This window comes from Equus caballus, chromosome 10 (genome assembly GCF_041296265.1).
Source record: "Equus caballus isolate H_3958 breed thoroughbred chromosome 10, TB-T2T, whole genome shotgun sequence".
In the NCBI taxonomy this organism is placed as follows: Eukaryota; Metazoa; Chordata; class Mammalia; order Perissodactyla; family Equidae; genus Equus; species Equus caballus.
Window position 1 is genome coordinate 89,912,491 of NC_091693.1, and position 20,384 is coordinate 89,932,874.

At 45.2% G+C, this 20,384-nt stretch overlaps 1 long non-coding RNA gene across 1 annotated transcript; it reads left to right on the forward strand.

The window, feature by feature from the left end:
• The first annotated feature begins 6,283 nt into the window (after nt 1–6,283).
• On the forward strand, nt 6,284–11,178 carry LOC138915871 (uncharacterized). The gene is made up of 2 exons (XR_011422272.1): nt 6,284–6,444; nt 8,091–11,178. It is a non-coding gene; the product is annotated as an uncharacterized lncRNA (long non-coding RNA).
• Nucleotides 11,179–20,384: the final 9,206 nt, after the last annotated feature.

A 20,384-nucleotide genomic window follows, 5' to 3' on the forward strand; every position in this document is an offset into this window, starting at 1 on the left:
TCTACCGCTGATATTAAAATATTCAAAGGAACGAACATCTTAATGATGGAAATTGGTTTTCTGGGAGACATAGATAATATAATTTAAAGAGAAGGAGCACTTTACCTTCAAATAATACTATTTTGGAAGAAGCTTGTTGGTCTAGGGCTTCGAAGAGGCTCTGGTCCTCATTCTGCCCTAACAGCTTTGTGATGTTGATCGTCTCACTTAGCCACTCTGAGCCTGTGTTTCCAGAACTTCACGGTGTGGGTAATAGGAACTCCAACACATTTTATAAACATACCTTTTAAGAGATAAGACATTAGACAAATGTAAGTGACTATGATTAGATCCAGGGTCATGTGGAATATGTAATTTTTCTAATATATATAAGTAATATAATTTATCATCTAAACTAGGACACTTTTGAGAGAGAATGGGGGCGAGGGCTGCATAGGAAGCTGGGGTCATACTACATTGTCCTAGAAGACCTGGACATGTAATGGCCTTGGCAATAAGAGGTTCTGGAAGCCAACTGCTCAATTAGCCACCAGACCAGCTCTGTCCCTGAACATTGCAGACATAAAAGAGGATACAAAAATACATAAAGAAAAGGCTTGTCTGTTGATATGTCGTCATGTGTTTGGGGAAACCAAGCACATTCAAAGCACTCAATGTAAGCTACATTTGATGACCTTCCAATACTGCCCTTTGACCCAGTATCACCTTGGTCGTCCATCCTCCCTGGATCCCCCTGCCTTCCCTGTTGATGGAGTAGTAAAGAAGCATGCCAGGTGGTTGAGATGATTTCTGCAATGTTTGGCACACTGTGGGCAACAGTCAAGGCAAAACTGTGACCCTGATGACCCCTCTCGCCCCTCGTTCAGCTTTACTCGTTTCTCCTGGGGCCCGCGTGTGGTCCTAGGATGCCATGATCTCCCCACCATGTCCTTCTCCAACCTGAGACCACAGTCACTGATGGTGCTCTGAGTTTTGATATAATGAAGTTTCCCAAACTCTTCTGATCCTAAGAATCCCCTAGGATGCTCTTCTCATGATTCTGAGGCAGTAGGTTTGGAGTGGAGCACATTTAACCAAGTTCCCAGGGATTCTTGCGGTCACATGAGTCTGAGATACAAGGATTTAATAGATATGAAAGTAGAAAGATGCCCTGGAGACGATTTAAACCAGTCGTTCTCAAAGTGTGGCTTTCCAAACAACAGCATCAACGCTACCTGTTAGAAATGCAGAATGTTGGCCCTATATTGAATAGAAACTCCGGAGGGGCAGCCAGCGACGCCTGTTGTAACAGGCCCTGCAGATGATTCTCCTGTGGGGTAAAGTTCCAGGCCACTGATGCAGACGGTCCTCTCCTGTGTCCTCCATCTACAGAGGAGGAATGTTGGCACACTCTCTCCTTTGGGACCTTGGGTGTTGAGGTTGGAGAGGGGCACGTGCTATACCCCTAGATGAGTGTGGACAGGGTAGGAAGAGAGATGGTAGGGGCCATTGAGGATGGGGCATCCGTGAGCACGGTCCTCAGCTCCCTCTTCCTACTCCCTCAGTGAGGGGTCTTGTCTGTGCAGATAGGACTCATGGCTGCTCAGGGGCCTGCTGAAAGACCCAGGCTTCTGAAGAGCCAGGCCCCCGTGGTCACCGGAGTCTGGGTGTTACTAGTAACTCTCCACCTAAGAAATCCCCTGAGAACCCAGACACCAACAAGCCCCAGTTCCCTCCAGAAAAGGACGTGTTTTACTCTTGAAGAAGTTTCAGCTCTGCTTTCGGTGGTTAGTCTCTGCTCGTTCTCAGGGTGGTTGGTGAAAGTCTCTTCTAGTCAGAGCTGCAGACAGACCATCTGGAATTGTAGCCCGCGGGCGGATATTGCTGTGGTCTGCGCGCACGCCTCCCCCGTCCCTCTGGTGGGAAGGAATGCGTCTCAGCAGGCAGTTTAGACTTCCCTCATATGTGTGCAAAACCAGTGTCCCCAGACCTCAGTCATGGACTACAGTTTGCACAGTGTTTTCATTATCCAAGTACAACATTGCTATCATTTATTTAATATTTTTCATTTCCTCAGAAAAAGAAACTCTTTAGTTTCGAATAGTTTTAAATTTATACAAAAACTTGTAAAGATAGTACAGAGATTTCCCATATGCCCCACATCTAGTTTCCTCTATTATTGACTTTTATATTGGTACGTTATATGTGTCACAATTAATGAACCAATATTGATACATTATCATTAACCAAAGTCCATACTTTATTCCGATTTCCTCAGTTTTGACCTAGCCCTGTTTTCTGTTTCTTGATCCCATCTAGGACACCATATTAAATTTACTCATCCCGTTATATCTGGGTCCTCACCCAGACCTACTGAACAGTGGACCAACGCGAAATGACGATACTCTGGCTACTGCTGTTGCTGTGAGTGTTAGAGCCCTTTGTCTCTGACCTGGGAGTCTCCTGTCTCCTGCCAGCATCTAAGAAACTTTGACGGGCTGACTCGTTAGCTTCCAAGAAGGGTAAAGTACCAAACCTCTTACTGTTCTTGACAACTTGTTTGTTGTACAATTGAAGTATGAAAAAGAATATGGAATATTTCAAATTCAGAAATATTTAAAATAATTCACTTTTAGTTGTAAAAGCCATCTTAAAAGTGATTGTTAAAAGTTGCCAGACGTATAAACAGAATAATAAGGTTCGTGAATTGAACTTTGAAGACTCAAAACATAACAAAGGATTTGAATTTGTAGCTTCCATAATTCAATTTTAAAAAATCAACATCCCCTAAGTAATTTTTTTCTGGCACCAAAGCCCCTGTTAAGGATGCCATAAAACTCGTTTAGATAGTACTGAACTGTGATCTTGAGTTGCCATCATATTAGAACCCATCCTAGAAATGAATTTACCTGGAGTGTTTATGGCCGAGAATGACGAGCTCTGCTGCCCTCAGGGGTATGTGCCTTTTAGCATGAGACAAACAGCTTTACCCAAAGAATCATAGAATTTGGGTGCCGATGCAGGACCAGGACCCTTCAAGTCAAGTTATGAGGCAGGCACCTATTTTGCAGATTCAAAGAATAAAGCAAAGGCCTCATACCATGGTCTCTGCGGAATCCTCAGGACCTACAATTGGCAAATAAATCAGTGCTCGTTAAATCGTGTTAAATGATTGTGGTGGAATGAATAAATCATTTTCATTGATTGAACAAGAGGAAGCCATGATGAGATTTCGGCTTTAGAAGATCACTCGGCTGTCACATGAAAATTAGATGAGAGGAGGCACCACCCAATGGGAGACCAAGCAGGACGCCGGGGGGCAAGTGGACTTGGCGGCAGACACACAGTCAGGGCTTCCAGGGTTTTGGAGCAAAATCCTACCCTCTTCAGCAAGTAACTAGTCTGGTTCTGGAGAGCAGCTACAGGCTTGTTGCCTGGCTCTGAGGGAAGCTGCAAGCCTGACCACGAGGGGCTGCGGACCATGGGACCCGAGCTTCCCATGTCTGATGGTGTCCTCTGGACCATTGGGCAGTGAGGCAGGAGGGGCTTAGCCAAGACTGGACCCAAATGTGTTCTCAGAATACAGATAGCTGCAGGACCTCGAGAATCAACAGACGAGATGAGCCCTCTGAGGTTGTGTGACCCACTCAGCCTCTTTCCAGACTCGCCAGTGTTTTCTCAATGTACCCCTGCGGTCTGGAGGGGGGGTCACTCTTCCTGGCCCACGGGCACGAGCTTCCTCTCGCTGAGGCCGACCTGGCTCCTGCCGGTCTGAGTGCCCAGGAGCCAACGTCAGCCAGCAGCCTGTGAACACCGTGTACGTCACATGTGTTGGAGGGGGCACTGATCTGTCCCCATGGAGTAATCACATCAAGCTGTGGCCCAGCGTGCTCCTGTCCGGCCAGCACCTGTGGACTGACTGAGGGTCTCACTCGCCATGGTTTCGCCACACTGCACTGCTTCTGACAAAAGAACCCGAACTTCGTTGGCTGCGGGTCTGTTGGCTTCTAGACAGTTACTGAGGCAGCGGGTAGGTACTCTCACACTGCTTCTCTGGACACAGGTGTCCAGGCTGACATATTTCCTGTCTTGTAGGGTTGACACCCCTCTCTCTATGTCATTTGAATGGAGGGACTTAGAGGCCGCCTCAAAAAAACCAGCTTAGGTGGATGGCGGCACCCTGAGTGTGCCCTTTGCGAGGCTGCTTCTCCTGGTTGGCTGGGGGTGTGAACACGCCTTTGAGAAAGGCCTGAGCAACAGTCTCATCTCCTGCAGCTTGGCGTGTAGATCAGCCGGCTTTTCAAACCTCAGAAGCCTCACTTTTCTGAATGCTCTCTGTTTTCTTCTGTCTCTGCTGCAAACGCCCTGAGCTAACGTCCTCGGCCAGTCTTCTTCTATTTTGTATGTGAGCTGCTGCCACAGCACGGCCGCGGATGAGTGGTGTGAGTCCATGCCCAGGAATCGAACCCAGGCCGCCAAAGCTGAGCATGCCAAACTTGACCACTAGGCCACCGGGGCTGGCCTGTTAGTTTGTCACTTTTTTAAAGGCTTTCCTACAGATGACAAAGAGCAGCCACATTGTGACTCTTTCCAGTAGCTTCCTCTGGAGAAACAGAGGAAGTGGGCTGTGGTCCAGTTATTGTGGATTATCTTCCTACCAAATGTTTTGTGACCACCGGAGAGGAGTCGTCAACCGTCCAGCCTGGCTGGCGTGCTGCGCCTCCTTCACTGCAGCTTTCCCATCACCGTGAGGCCGTGTTTTGTGCTCTAGTTACAGCAGCACCAGCCCATTTCTGTATCATCAGGGCAGGCGCTGGGCCTCCGTAAAGAGAATGCAGATGTCCTGGTTTAAATAGGACAGATGTTTATTTCTCTCTCACGGGACGGTGCAGGCTGAGAAGTGGGCTCTGCTCCATGAAGTCATTCAGGGAACCATTGGAGTAAAGGGGCACAATCATCTTCAACACATAGCTTCCTAAGGCTGCCCCAGAAATAGGAAAGGGGGAGCAATTCAAAAGTAGGCCTCTTCAAGAGGATGAGCTGCAGTTATGCACATCGATTTCATTCATTTCCAGTTGGTGAAGACTTGGGGACAGGACTCCACCTAGCTAGCTGCATGGAAGTTTGACAAGCGTCATCTCAGGCCGGGCAGCCCATCTAAGGAAAAGAGGGAGAACAATTTGGGGCCATGACCAACAATCTGCCATGGTTGGCATCCGGCTCCACCTTATTCTTCATAATGTTTATGTAGTCGATGATGGAGCGGATTTACGATCATCTTTCAACCGTGGTGTATTTGTAGATGGTTCCAAATTTATTGCTATAATCAGCGCTCTTTCTGTATAAACATTTGCACCTTGTAATTTTGATGGCTGTGCCTGAACTGCTCTGAAGATGCTCTAATTTATCCCCATATTGAGGGCATTGCATGCACCTGCTTTCCCACAGCCTGACCAAGGGCAGCTCACCTAATCTTTTAGTCTTTAAGAATTTATTTAAAAAGTGGTGTTCTATTTCATTTTGCATTTCTTTAATTATGTTGAGCACATTTTCCTTTCTTTATAAACCAATTTTATTTCCTTTTCTGTATCTGCCAATTCTAAATCTGTGCCATTTTTCTGTTGAGTTTTTGATATGTTGTTATAAATTTTACGAACACCTTATAAATGCATAATGCGTTTCCAAATACAGTGTTCCTGGGCCACACTCTCTACCAGGATGGGCAAACTGTGGCTTGTGGGCCAAGTCCGCCCTATAGCTGAAGTCCCACAGGACACAGGAATGCTCACTCTCTCCCGTGTTGTCTCTGGCTGCTTCTGTGCTGCGGGAGAGCTGCTGTGACTGTTGGGGAAGCAAAGCTTTGCCTCTGCCCGTCTTGGGTTTTCAGCTGGACCCTTTAACAAAAAGGCAGATTAACAAGAGAAAACAGTTTATTAACACATGCAGTGCACACTGTGCAGGAGAAACTCAAATGAAAAGTAATGGTGGTTTAGAATTCCAGCTCAGACAGCATCCTCTCGACACATCTGTAGGGACAGGGTGGGACAAAGGGAAGCAGTTCTCGGCTTCCAAGGGTGGCAAACTGTGGGAAGGTAAATATCCTGGAGGAAGCAAAGGGAGGAAGGTTTGTGAGCAGATGTCTCTGGGCTGATAAGAGTCTGTCTGCAGTAAAAGGAGGATTTATATCCTGCCTTCAGGCAGAAAGGGGGAAAGTAGAGAGAACTTTTCCTGCATTTGCTGCTTCTTAATTGCCTTCAGCTCAAATGATTTTTATGTCCTCATAGGCTGAGGCCACCTTATAAACAATTTTCACTCATTTCATCACGGGAAGCGCAGGTCCCTGCCTCTTAGGAAGACGCTCAGTTTTTGAGCTGTGTCTTTCTTCAAATGCAGTAGCCTTTAAGTTTTGTGATGCTGGCCGTCCATTTTGGGATGTAGACATCGACTGCTGATATTTTTAAAAATGTAAGTATTTGTCACTAGTATTTTATTAAAGTAAGTAACTGTAATTAGTAGGAGTTCTCCCTTCCTGGAGAAGGAGAGACGGAACCTGCTGGGCAGCTTTGCTTGTTAGGACTTTTGGTGAACTATCCTTTTGAAAGCAGTTCTCTGACCATCCTGGTAACTGACCTTCCTGGGTCCCCACGGTGCAAGTAACAGGGACCTGCCTCTCTGACCGTGGGAACTCAGCCCAGCTGCCAGCCCTTCCTGTTCTCCATAAAGGTCCTGCACCCCTGGGACTGTCTGGCTCACCCATGTATTTTTGTTCTCTTTCCTGTTTCTGCAGATAGAAACAAATCCATGTGCTTCATAGAAGGAAAAAATCTCCTTGAATCTTGGCATTTGCCTATATTTAAAAGTCAACAAAAATTAAAATAACGTATTCCTTTTATTTTTCTTTAGTATTATAACTAATTTTTGTGCATTTTATACTGACTTTTCTCTTTCGAATTTTTTTTAAAGATTGCCCCTGAGATAACATCTGTCGCCAATCTTCTTTTTTTTTTTCTGGCTTCTTCTCCCCAAAGCCCCCCAGTACATAGTTGTATATTGTAGTTGTAGGTCCTTCTAGCTCTGCCATGTGGGACGCCACCTCAGCATGGCCTGATGAGTGGTGCTAGATACACGCTGAGGATCTGAAAGGGCAAAATCCTGGGCTGCTGAAGTGGAGTGCGTGATCTTGACCACTCGACCAAAGGCCAGCCCCTCTTTTGATCTTTTTTTAGAACCCATTCTCAAATAGGCCTGACTTGGCTGCTGGAACCCCCTAAGACTGCCTTCCACTTCATCCTTTTAGCTCCGACCCTGGGACAAAAATAGGATGTTCCAGATCCATCTTGACATTTTTTCTGTCATAAGCTATAGGATTCTTCAAAGAGTCATATCTGTGCATTGGAGATGAGCCTTAGAGACCAGACTCTGAGGGCGGAGGGTGCGTACAAGAGTTGTGAAGAGCGAGGGTACCGTTACCACTACTGTTGACTGAACAAGGAGTGAAGGTGTTATTAAGGTTAGGGTTTCACATTAAACTTTCAAATTTTGTCATATTGTTATACCTCACTTTTGTTATAATAAATGGTTTCATGGGCCACTAAGATGTCCTTTTACAGCCACAAAGTGTGGAACTCAGTAAAGGGGGAGTATCTCCTTTCCTTTAGGGATTTGTGAGCTCCTGTATCTTGGACATTTGGAGAGAAAGGTGTGTGTCTGTGTCTGTGTGTGCACGTGTGTGCATGTGCGTGTGTGTGCGCGTGTGTATGTGCATATGTGTGTCTGTGCATGCACACATGTGTGTGCATGTGTATGTTCATGTGTGTGCGTGTGTGTGTGCGTGTGTATGTGTATATGTATGTGTATGTGTGTGTGTGTTGGGAGGAGGGGAGGGCGATGGGCTGAGACTCAATCTAAGACAGGTATGATTCTCTCAAACATTCTTGAACCTTTTGACATAAAGATAAAGTTTTATTTTCTCCTCTCTCTTGATGTGGATTAGGTTTAGAGTAGACGGTGTTGCTCTTGAGTGTGTTGGTTTTGGAAGTGTTCTAACTTGAGTCAAAGGGACAAACATCATTGCTTTCTTTCTGTTTGGAAACATAATTCTCATTCCTCAGAAAGTGAAACCTACACCCTCATGACGGCTGCCTCACACACTAGAGAGAAGCGTACATCGAGGGCTCTGCGAGTCCAGGCGGGTGGTCCAGGCCCGGCACGGCGGCGCAGTGACCTCTCAGGGATCCAGGCTCACTCCGTCTTTCCACTTTGCATCCTCCTGCACAGAGGTGTTTGTCCTTGTTGCCTCATGATTACAAGAGACCTTCTGCACCTCCCTGGCTCACGTCCACACTGCCAGCAGCAACGAGGAAGAAGAGGGTCAAGCTGTGGCAGTCTCTGTTTAATACCATAACAAAGAGTCATCCTGAAAGTTCCACCCAGCATGGATGGAGGAAACGGAGAGAAGTGGATGCATTCAAGAAATGTTTAGAAGGGAACATTAATAAGACTTGGAAATGGATTAGGTATGAGGATGAGAGAGGGGGAGGCGACAAGGATGGCGCTGAGGTTTCTGGTCTGGGTACCAGGGAGCTGTCAGCACCGTTCACTCAGAGAATGGCGGAAGAGCCTTGGGTTACGGGGGAAGATCATGAGTTTGGTTTGGATGTGCTGAGCATGAGATGCCTTTAAAACATCCTGAAAGAGACGTCACGTGGACAGTTGGGTGCATTTGCTCTGCTCCTTCCCCCTTAAAGCAGGTTCTTTTGTCAGAAGCAGTGCAGTGTGGCAAAACCATGGTGAGTGAGACCCTCAGTCAGTCCACAGGTGCTGGCCAGACAGGAGCACGCTGGGCCACAGCTTGATGTGTCTACTCTGTTGGGGACAAATCAGTGCCCCCTCCAACACATGTGACACACACGGTGTTCACAGGCTGCTGGCTGCTGGGCACTCAGATCAGCAGGAGCCAGGTCAGCCTCAGTGAGAGGATTTGTTAAATCTGGTGCAGGTGAGGAGATTTGGAAATAAAGTAAACACACAAAACGGTCGAAAGCGTGACAATTACAGTGAAAGAAAACGAAGTCTTGTGATACGTAGCAACACCGGGTGGGGAGACTTCTTCCAGGCGGGTAACCAAGGAGGGCCTGTCAAGGAGACAGGAGACGACATGAGGCTGAAACCTGCGGGAGAGGAGCAACCAGGTGAGATGAGAGGCAGGACATGCAGGGTGGGACATGGTGCCATCCCTTCTGTTGCTCTGCAGGCTGTGGGCCGAAGTCCAGTAAACTCCAGGGCCATGCAGGGACTCTGCAGTCTTCGCCTCTGCGTCAGTTGGGGGTTAGGTTCTGCTATGAGGAGCAGAGACCCACCTCCAATGGCTTAAACAAATTGGAAACTGAAACTGCTCTCTGGAAATTTTGGCTCCTTGTGCCACAGTGTGAACACGCCAAAAGGGGGTAACTGATAGCCTGGGGCAATTGATTCTGACTTTCAAGGTAAATATAATTGCTCTTTCCAATGCAGTCCCGGAGGAATATATCCGGAGCCCAAGACATCCTCCGGGGTTCTTCCCAGTGCTTCCATATCCACTGGTAAGTGTTAACGACCGGCTGCTGGAACGATATTCACATGCGTCTCTGAAGCCCCAGGAATGAAGGTCTGGCTGGGTCACCTGCTGTGGATCCTCAACAACCCCACGAAACGGATAAAGACAAAAAGAACACGGAGCGAGTATTAGAGGAGGGGATCGTGATTACCTACTGCGGTGTCATCTCCAGTTTCAGAAAGACGATTGTAGAATGTTTCCCTGGGTTTTTCTTTCTCTGTCACCAAAGTTGACAAAGTTGAAATATTACAATTACCAATGCATCCTAGAAAAAGCGATGAGAAAAGGGATAGAGAAGAAAAGGAAATGTTAAAAATAAATATACATTTTATTTAAAGTATGCATGTACATTAAATTAAATACACATACATTAAAATATACATACATATTTATTTTTTAAATTTCCTTTTTTCCATCCCTTTCCTCGTTGCTTTTTACGGGATGTGTTGGCAGTTGTTAGTTTTCAACTTTGTCCACACAATACAGTGAATCGGTTATTCTGGGTCATAACAGCCAATAGCTGAGCTGCTTGTGCCGCAGCCTGGACGGGCTAGAGAGCCGTCTTCTGTTCCGGGTCAAACTCAGACGTGGCAGTTTTCCAATTCGTCTAGTAAATGCTTGGGAATAGTCAACTGAATGTTGCCTCCAAACCCTGAAGAGGCCCGCCAAGTGACCTCCTTCTTATGGTAGGGGGTGAAAAAGACGGCAAGACGCTCCTTAATTCAGAGGGTACGTCACAACCTGCTGGACCTCTGAACACGATTCATCAGGCCCCTGAATTTTGTGGAATTTGTTTCCCACCCTCTGACACACACGTATTTTACCAAATCATATTGGGTGAGGGTTACCTCTGGCTCTGCAGCTCCTCTCAGCCAGTATCCTCCATACAGCGGGCCAGTGCGATGTCCTATGAAACAAAGAATGCCCCATGGGACAAAGTCCCACGGAAGAATGTCCCCTGGGAGGATGTCCTATGGGATGTACTGAACTCCGGTTCCCCACCACCGTGGTGATGTGCTTCTGAGGTGAGAGACTGGAGGTGTATTTCGGACATTCTCTAGTGATTAGAACAGAGAGAAATAGATGTGCTGGGTCAAAAGCTGTATACTGGCCTGTGCTGATTTTCTCCAGCAAAAAGACTGGTATTGCAACGGTGGTTGTAACAGGAGTTACTACTCTTCATCGTTCTTTCTCCAAGACCCAACCTGCTTTCTGCAGAGGCCAAAGAAAGCTAGTGGGATGGGTATGTGGGTACAAGGTGATAATAAAAATCAAACCAACTTGTAGTTACTTGCATTAATGTTTTTAAATCCTCTACAGACAATGCACGCCTTCACTCCCTAAAGCCTTGAATTCATGGGACCGTGAATTCCAGGGGACCTCACGGGAGAGCTCATCAAGCATCAGCTGCCAGAGTCGTATCTCTTAGCTACATTTTCATGGCCCTCAGCTCCAACAAAGCTAGATAACACTCCAAAATTTTCTTCCTTCCTCTAGAGGTCTGTTGTTTGCAATTAATGATGGTATCAATTTGTGTAGTAGTCAGGTCTCTTAGTTACAAGCAACAGAAACCAAATCTGGGCAATTTAAACACAAAAAAGAAATGTATTAAAAGGATGCCAATTAAAGAAAAGCAATTTAAAACCGAAATCAGGAACCAAACCAGCTCTAACATTTTGCTAGTTCCCTCACTATAATAAATGATTAACACATGCTCGCTTCGTAAGCATGGGAGCTACAGCTCAACTATTTGAATATTGCATTTTGACCAGTTTTGTAGATTCCACAGAGATGTCTCAGTGGGTCATCTTCTAAAACCAGTTACGTGCCCTGCCTGAGACAACACCGTGCGGTCTGTGCAGCACCAGGTGTGTCTTTCCTTGGCTCCTGCAGAGAAGCCCTAGCAGGAGACCCTCAGCTCTGCCAACTGTTTCCGTCGTCTTTTACCCCGAGTCTGTGTTTCTGTTTTTGTTTCTGCTTCTGGGTCATGTCAATCAGCCCATCTGTGCCTTGTTAGGGCCATGCCCCTTGCTCATCGGTGTTCAGGTGTCCAGAGACAAGCATGTTCCAGGTGAGTCTCCACAGATGTGGCTCTGTGCACACGTGAGTCTGGCTTGTGCACGGCTGCTGTGACATTCTCTGTTGGTGGCAGCACTGGTCGGGGATTTCGTCTCCACACTGACCTCTTGGTGATCTCTGTTGGGATGATCAGGATCTATTCTTCCTTGAGATATATATATATATGTTTTGATATAAAATATAAATGTATATTTTACAATAAATATATATATTTGCTTTATTGGTCTGCTAAAATACTAGTGTATGATAACAGTTCTTAAGGACCCCTCTTCCAGAGTTCTACGTGAAAGAGAAGTTACTTACTTTGTTTAAAAGTTAGAATTACTCTACGTGGTTGAGAGCATCTTAGAAACAGTGGTGGCAGAACATATGGACGTGGATGCAAGGAAGCGGGGTGAGTTGTCCTCTTCGCTTTGGAAGAGCAGAGCAGACAGAGGAAATATGGGTCAAAGGTTCTAGGTTTGCAGAAAGAAATTTCGTTTGCCTGGGATTATAATACCTGCAAATAATGAGGCTGAATGGAAGCAATGAAGTGTGTTAGAACTCTGGCAAAGGTGGTTTAATTTTGATGAGTTTATTCATGAGATTTTTTTAACATTGGCACCTGAGCTAACATCTGTTGTCAATCTTCTTTTTCCCCTCTTCTCCCCAAAGCCCCCTAGTCATAAGATTTTTTAAAAAACAATCAAACTTAGGAATCTTTTACCTCTAAATATTTTCCCCCATTAAAATGACACATTGGCCTTGTCGTGCTTAGTCTGCTCTTATCAACAGATGTAGTAAAAGTTCTTGACTTACCTTCTATGTAATCTCGAGTGGCAGAGACTCTGTGTCTTACCAGAGTAGCTTTCTGTGCTTTTGTGCTGACGTTATGCTTTTGATTATTAAACAAGCAAGTGACCAATAAAAGTTACTTCTGAATGAGCTAAGAATTCTTACAATTGTGTTACCTTCTGTGCGTTGCGTTTTAAGTGCCATCTGATCACTCCTCAACAGGTGGCCAAACTCCCTGCTCTGGTCAGTCTCTAGTCGCTGCTCATTAGCACCTGTGTTACTGGGCCAAGTGACTATCCTCCAGGGTTAATTATTTCAGTTTTGCCCTCCCCTCATCAGATCTCGGATTCAGAGAAAGCTTTTTCAAGATGTTTTGCACCTGTACAAACTTTGTGCTTTCCCAGAGGTCCTCCAAATGGAAGACCAATTTCTTATGTGTTTACATATTTAACTTTATTTTAAAAGAGATGTTAAAAATAACTAGCTCTGGTATGGTCCGTATTTCTTAATTAGTTCAACAATATTGTAGGAGCTGCATGGGAAAAGCTGTCAAATCTGAGAAAGGCTCAGCCTTTCCTGGGTTAGTTCTGTGTTGGTCAAGAGTTACAGCAAATATGTCTCAGAGCTTGCACAACTTTACACAATAGACTGGAAGGTCCTGGAAATCTGCTAATACTCTGGCTGTCTGTAAGCTATTCTGACCTTCAGGGGAAACATTGCGCAAATCCTCGTAAAGTAATCGTGTATTATGCCCTAGTAGACAAATGGTCTCAGCCTTCCTCCCGTATTTGCACAGTGTCTCCTGTAAGCTACAACTCTAGAAATGGATCTTTAACAAAAAGGGTGGTTTCAGAGACTTAGTGGAAAGGACTCAAGGTCTGTTGTTACCTCAAAGACTGGTTGTGCATACACAGCTTCTGAGCTGACATTGCTTAGACAACTGTTGGGTTATACCACAGGTCAGGATGTCCAGGACTCTTTCAGTCCAGAAACGGATGAAGTCATGAACACATCCTATTCCACAATATCTAGTGGAGCAAGAGTTAATTAAGCAAAACACAAGGAACTGATGAGAAATATCTGATTTGTTGACTGAATGATGTTAGTACTAGTTTCAATGTTATATTTTGATAGGTACATGCTAGATACTGCTACTTAATTCACCTCTAACTCTTCTTTCTATAATCCTAATTTAGTGGAAAATTTAAAAAGGGTATCTTATTCTTATTCACCCCTCAGAATCAGGAGGACCTTGAAGAGAGAGGAATTCACCCACGTATATAGTGACTGCAGGTAAAATCTGGTGAAGATAAATTTCTTGCGTTTGGTTCTCTAACCTTGGAATAGAAGAATGATTTAAAAATATCTTTGGAGTGGTGGAGACTGTTGAAAATACAATTTCTACACATCTTCAGCCAGAAGTCAATCTTCTGGCTTAGAGATGCTTAAGTAGATATAGCCCTAGATTTGCTGATTAGACCACAAGTTTGCTTCCATGTGTTAGATGATGCTTCTCGCTGCATCTGTGTAAGCGTTTCAGGCTAAAACACAGGTTAATTGGTGATAACAATGAAGGAACCATTAATAAAAAAAGTATCCATAACTTGTAAAGGGAAAAGAATGACTACAAGTCCTTTCATTGTCAAGCAGGCCCCACCTTGACCCCTAATTGGTATTTACTAGGATTTTACAGGTCCAGATAGATGTTAACTTTTAGAAAATGGAATAACATGTAAATTATTCTCTATAGAGCAATGCAAATGATGTTTTCCCTGTAGAAATGTAAATGATTTCTAGTAGAACAGATAAACCTAGAGGTTATAGTTTCATTGACCTGTAGAACATTAACCAGGTTTGTATCTAAATTAGCATTCTTTCTTCCAATGACTACGAACACCTCTGCCTCTCCTACAATCCTCTGAGTCAGCTTTACCATTCTTCTGGTTCCTTCATTCACGAGTTAAATGTTTTATCCATGTTCACTTAGAGAGACACACATAGACACACGGCACACACATAATGACACACAATTAAATACCCACAAGTATGGCTAAAACTAAAAATATTAACAATACTAAATATTTACAAGGAGGTAGAACAACTAGAATTCTCTTATATTGCTGGTGGGAATAGAAATTGAAACAATTACGTTGGAAAAATGGGTTTGTCACTACCCACTAAAGCTAAACATACTTAAACCCAATGATCTACTCCTGGGTATATATCCAAAAGAAGTCCATGATTATGTCTCTGTGCCGCTCTCCCACCAACCTGGCCAGAATGGATTCTGCACAGGACGGCTTGCTTGTGACCAAGCTTTCATCTCAAAGTCTGGCACAAGGACACCAGAGTGGCAGAGTCTCAGTACTTGCTCCTTAGCTGCAAGGGAGCTTTGGAGAGACAGCACCTGCTACGACTTCATAAACTGGAGGGGTTCCTCAAACATAAGGTGGGGGTTCTCATATGAAGCATCTCGAAAGCATGACAAATGTACAGGGGAGGTAATTCAGTTAGTCTGCAAATACTGAAAGCATGCTCATGCTGTCTAGCCATGGTGCTGGTGAGGGAACCCTTGGGCTACTTTCCTCTTAGATTAATTGTTTTTCCTCACTTCCTTGCAGGAAGGGAAAGGAATTTGTGCCTATTGGGGGAGAAGCTGCTGAGCGATTACGTTCAGATCTTAGTAGTAGATTAATTCTTTTCCTTCCTGACCAAGATGGGCGCGCTTTTCCTTTTATAGCTTTATGAAAAGCAAGAGTAATGATCCCACCTACCTTTTCCTTGAAGAGATTTATTAATTTTAGTAATGAACTTGAACCATCAGAATCTACTTAAATTCTTGGTGGTGGGTCCAGCTTCCTACAGCTCCATTCTTGCCACTGTTGCAAAACTATTGTGGCCCTGGGGTGTAGTTACATCAAAAACAAGAACAAAATGAACTTGGAGGCTATTGTTCTGAAGGGGAGTTGACAAGCAATTGTGTCTGGAAACGTTCCTCTTCACTAAAGTTATTTTGAGACAACCAAAAATAACAGATTAATCTTAAACAGTGCAAAATGTTCTCCACACAAATATGGAGGATAGTGGTGACGTCAGGCATTTAAACAGAGAAGAAAGCGTGTTCTTAGTGGACATTTAGATTAAGGATTCATCCAAAGAACCAATTCTGTTATAACTGCATTGAGAAGCAGAGCCATTTCTTTATTACAAAGCCCTGTCCTCAAAACAGTAAAGATGACATGATAGGAGCCCACAATGGGCGATGCCATGTTTGCATGTGTGTGTGTGTGTGAGTGTGAGAGAGAGAGAGAGAGAGAGAGAGAGAGAGAGGAGAGAGAGGGCCGTAAGCAGTAGAAACTAAGACATCGTAGATGTGGTGTATGCAAGAGTTTTGTTCACTAGCACTGCGCTGGGCATGTATTAGGGTGTCAGGAAACATTTGTGACCTGAAGGACTTTTTGACCTTGAAGATTATATTAATAGATAAACAGGGAGATATCAGCCCTTGGGTTCTAGTATTCATATAGCCATGCAATTTCTGAAGAATATCAGATGGGACCTTGATTTGCTCTTGTAACAATGAGTAGGAACATAATTCCACATGTATTTAGTACCCAGGTAGCTGCGAATTAAGGCAAGTGGTATCACCAAGATGGGAATTTGTTGAACACACAAGACCTTGGCTGAGGGGGTCTGATAAAGCTTGACCAGAACAACACAGAGGCTTCAGTAGGGCTTTCTCGTGCTCAGACTGAATTAATTATATCATCTGTCGAATTTGTCTAGGATCTTTTGCTTGAAAGTGGTAGAAATTCTAGTCAAAGTAAAGTAAGGGGGGAAAACCAAGTTACTTGTTCACGTAAAGTCAAAGTTCAGAAGGTAGTCTGGTTTTCAGCTTGAATTCCATCAGAAATCTGCCTTTTTACACCTCTGCTCTGTTTCCCTTGTGTTGACTCCATTCTCGAGTGGGCTTTCTCCATCTGGTAGGAGGGTCGGTCATGGCAGCTCCAGCTTAGCTGATCCTTAGAGCACACGATCCCAGAGGAGGGAGAGGGGTTCTCTCCTCCACTCTTGTCATCAATATTGAAAAGAACAGATTGCCCTACCTGAGTTGAATCCTGTTAGGCGATTCTGCTGTGCATGTGTGTCGGGGGCTGGGGAGAGGCAGGAAAGACCCTTCTGTTAAGGTGACAAATAGGACAGGGAAGGACGACAGTGAGCAGAGCTCTGGGGGCCGTCACGTGGGAAGCTGGGGTGGGTGGGAAGAAAGGATGGCTGTGCAGAGCCACACAGCTGCTGACAGCCTCTCCTCACCACGTTTACGATTAGCAGCCTCGGGCACAGTATGATTCCAGGGGCAGCGTGAAGGGCCTTTCTGCCTGAAGGACATATTTCCATTGCACAATGTGTCTGGAATCAGTTTCACTCAGGGCAAAGCATTTTGTTCCAGATTAATCTTTTATACATCAAAAAACGTCCCAACTGGAAGTATCTGGCAGAACTGACTTATTCATGAGAGTGTCAGCCAAACATAACTGCTGCTTTCTGTGACCTGCTGGAGGTCAGAAAGGAGGATGGCGTAGGACTCCCAGGATGGGAAGCAGGGGCCGGGAGAGACAGCCTGTGCCCACAGCAGCCCAGGAGCTGTGGGTAAAGAGAGGCCAGCCATTGTCGAAGAAGAGCTGAAAGGGACTGAGGTCTTAGCTTAAAAAGCTAAGTCTGTATCTTTGGGGCATTGGGGTCAAGGTCCCTCTGCTTGGACAACCCCTGTTCTGTAGAGGTCATTTTTGGTGGTTCAGTCTTGGCAACATCAAACACTTGACTATGTGGTGAGTTTCGTCTTTGTTTAAACACAAAGGCCTACTTTTCTTTCCAGGGAACACGGTCCCAACCAGCAGGACAAAATAAACAAAAGAAAATCCATTGAAACAGTGAAAAAAAGACCCTAAAGGTCAACACTTGCTCTTAAATATATTGGCTGACATTAAAGAAAAAAATGTCCCAAAGTTCAACAAGGGAAACACATTTAAAAACGGAATTTTAACTAAGGTACTAAAGGGAAATCGGTGTGTGCAAACCCAGAGGAAGTTCCAGCGGGTCTGACAAACAGTGCATGAGCTGTGGCATTAGACAGACGTGGTTTCTGACCTCTTGGAGGCTCACTCGTGAAGTAGGTGACTAGCTATTTCATGAAAATGATGGCTCCCTGTGGGCCAGTGTGAGGTTAAAGAAATAACGCACGTGCACATGCAGCCCTCAGGCAGGCTGAAGGCCGCACCTGCTGAGGGATGTGCCTGAGAAATGAGGGTCACTTTGGACCCATGGCCAGTTCTCAGGATTGGGCTGAGATGGCTTGTCACCATTGGCTTGCTCCTTGTAGCAGGCAGGCCTCTAGCCAGGCTCATGAGAGACCCGTGAGAGGGAAGCCAGGAGGTATCAGAGCCCTGTGAGAACCGAAAGGGCCTCTCCCCAGGGGGCCTTATCCTGAGCAGCTGGCAGTCGCCACCATCCTGTCTTCTTGGGGAAGTGAGGCATCTGGGAAGCCAACCCCCGCCGGGAGCTGTGTGTTCTCCTTCATTGACCGTCTCTAGAAATTTCCATGTCTTTTACCATAAAAGGAAACTATACCTGTGTGTCCACTGGAATCTTTCCTTCGCTCTTGGCATCATCACGTGGACAGTCACTCAATATGTAAGCGCTTGGCACTAATTCTAGAAGCACAGGAGACGTTAGCGCCCCTCTGTAGCCCACTCTGTAGAGGACGAGCCATCTCAAGATGGGACAGGCCCACTGCTCACAGGGCGTCCCGGGTTCTCACAGTTCCTGTCATCACCTCCCCCTGCCTTGAGAACTCTCCAAAATTCCTTCTCGTCAACTTGCATATGTTCTTCCATGTTCCAATTTCACACCCTCTCTCCTTTTAAAGAAAATCTGGGGCAGGACTTCTGGACTTGACCATCAGCCAAGGAGAACAAACTGTGCCTGTGTGGTGACCCTGAGTTGGAGGAAGAAACAACCATTCTAGACTAGCTCTCTGCTATCGAGTCAGAGATGCCCAAGACCTGGCCTCCACTTGCCTCCATCTCTGCATCTCTCTAAGGAACGGCTTGCTCTCCCACCAACCTGTGGAGGAAGATAAGGCAGCAGCTTGTACAAGATTGTAAGAAAAGCCCCCCTCCACCACCCTCCCCACTCCCCCCAGGCTCTCAGTGGTTCCACTCTTGATTCATTAACTTATCCAACAAATATCAACAGAGTGTCTGCCACGTGCTGCTTCTGCTCTAGATAATAAAGATACAGCTGTGAAAAAAAAGACAGCTCTGCCTTTCTGTTCCAGCGCAGGAGGGAAGACAAACAACAAGCAAGATGAACAAGCAAACGATGGTGTCTCAGGTGGTTTAAGTTGCCGACCTTACAAACAAAACAGCTGGTTATTTTACCAGTGAAAGGAGTTTATTCAGGAACAGCCAAATAATTGAAATTCTGGATATCCGTGCTGTGGCAGACCACAGGCAAATCCAACAAATTTTCCCTATAAAATAATGTTTTATAGGGAAAAAGGAGGAAATTGGGAGGGTTGTTTCGAAGGAAAGTCCGCTGGAGGAAAGCAGGCATTCAGGGTGGTGACGGCTTCTCATTGGCTGAGTCGCTGGGGTCCTAGATTTCTGTTTGGGATGCAATGGACATTTCTTCCTGTAATTGGCTATCTTCCCGTTGGCGACTTCTTTTTGTGGGGGTCTGTAATTGACTTTTTTGTGATTCACTTCCAGTGGTACTGCGTGGGAGCTCCCCCTTCTGGCCTCCTGACTTCATTTTAGATGAAGTTTCCCCTGATTAATTTTCAGAGTGCTACGGAGAAAAATGAGTGGTAGAGAGACTGCAGGGGTAGTTTGCAAGTTTAAATGGAATGGGGAGGGAAACCTCAGGATAAAACAACCTTCCAGCAGAGACCTGCTGGAAGTGAGGCCAGGGAACAGATCACACAGGCCTGGGGGCACGACAAGGACTCATCTTTTCTGGCCATGTTGGAAAGTGATGAAACCAGTTGTCTACCTTCTGCTCTCTCTCTTACTCTCTCCCTCTGTGCGTTTTGGAATAATTTTTAATCTGTTTATTATTGTGTGTAATTGTATATAGACAGAGGCACTTACTATATTTTTTATCACATTTTGGATATTTGTCACATATATGAGACCAAGCCCCGAGTGAAGACGGCAGTTTTCTGTTGCCCACACGAGCGTAGGCCACAGATCTTCCCTCCGGGGGACGGTGAAGCTGCAGGAGGTGGTTGGTGGGCTCCAGCTGCCCCTGGGATCTCTGCCAGCCCCAGTCCCTCTTCCGAATGAACCCACCACCCACTACGTGCTCTCAGCTTCAGGCCAGCTTCTCTGCCTGGCCCCCAGCCATCCCCCACATCCCCAGTCAAACTGTCATTCATAAGACCCTCTTATATGGAGACCAGGAAGGGACCACCCATGAAAGACCCTTTGCCAGGAGGGTTGAGTGCGGTATAAATTGGAGTTAAGTTTTCCTTTTTACTTTGTTGCTAAAAAACACCACACCTGATTTTGAGAATAAGGATAAATTCTTCTAAGGCAATACTAAAAAACAAAACAAAGCAAATACAAAAACAGAAGCGAGAACCTTAATTTGACTATGTGTTAAAAGAGGGAAACTGCATTGAGTGGGCATCCTGTGGAATTTAGATGTTACTGTTGATAATCTGAACCTAGAGATGAATCCAGAGATCATGAGAAGTTTTTTAAAAATACTAGTCTTATTGACACAGACCAGAATTTGAAAGAAAATATTGGTTCTTTAAGTACAAATACTTTACAATAGAAAATAAATGTATGAAAAAATACATTTGTATAAAATAGAAATGTATGGGAACATATTCATTCATGTAAAAATTCCATTCATGTAAAAGTTGGCATATCTATGTCAAGTGAAAAAG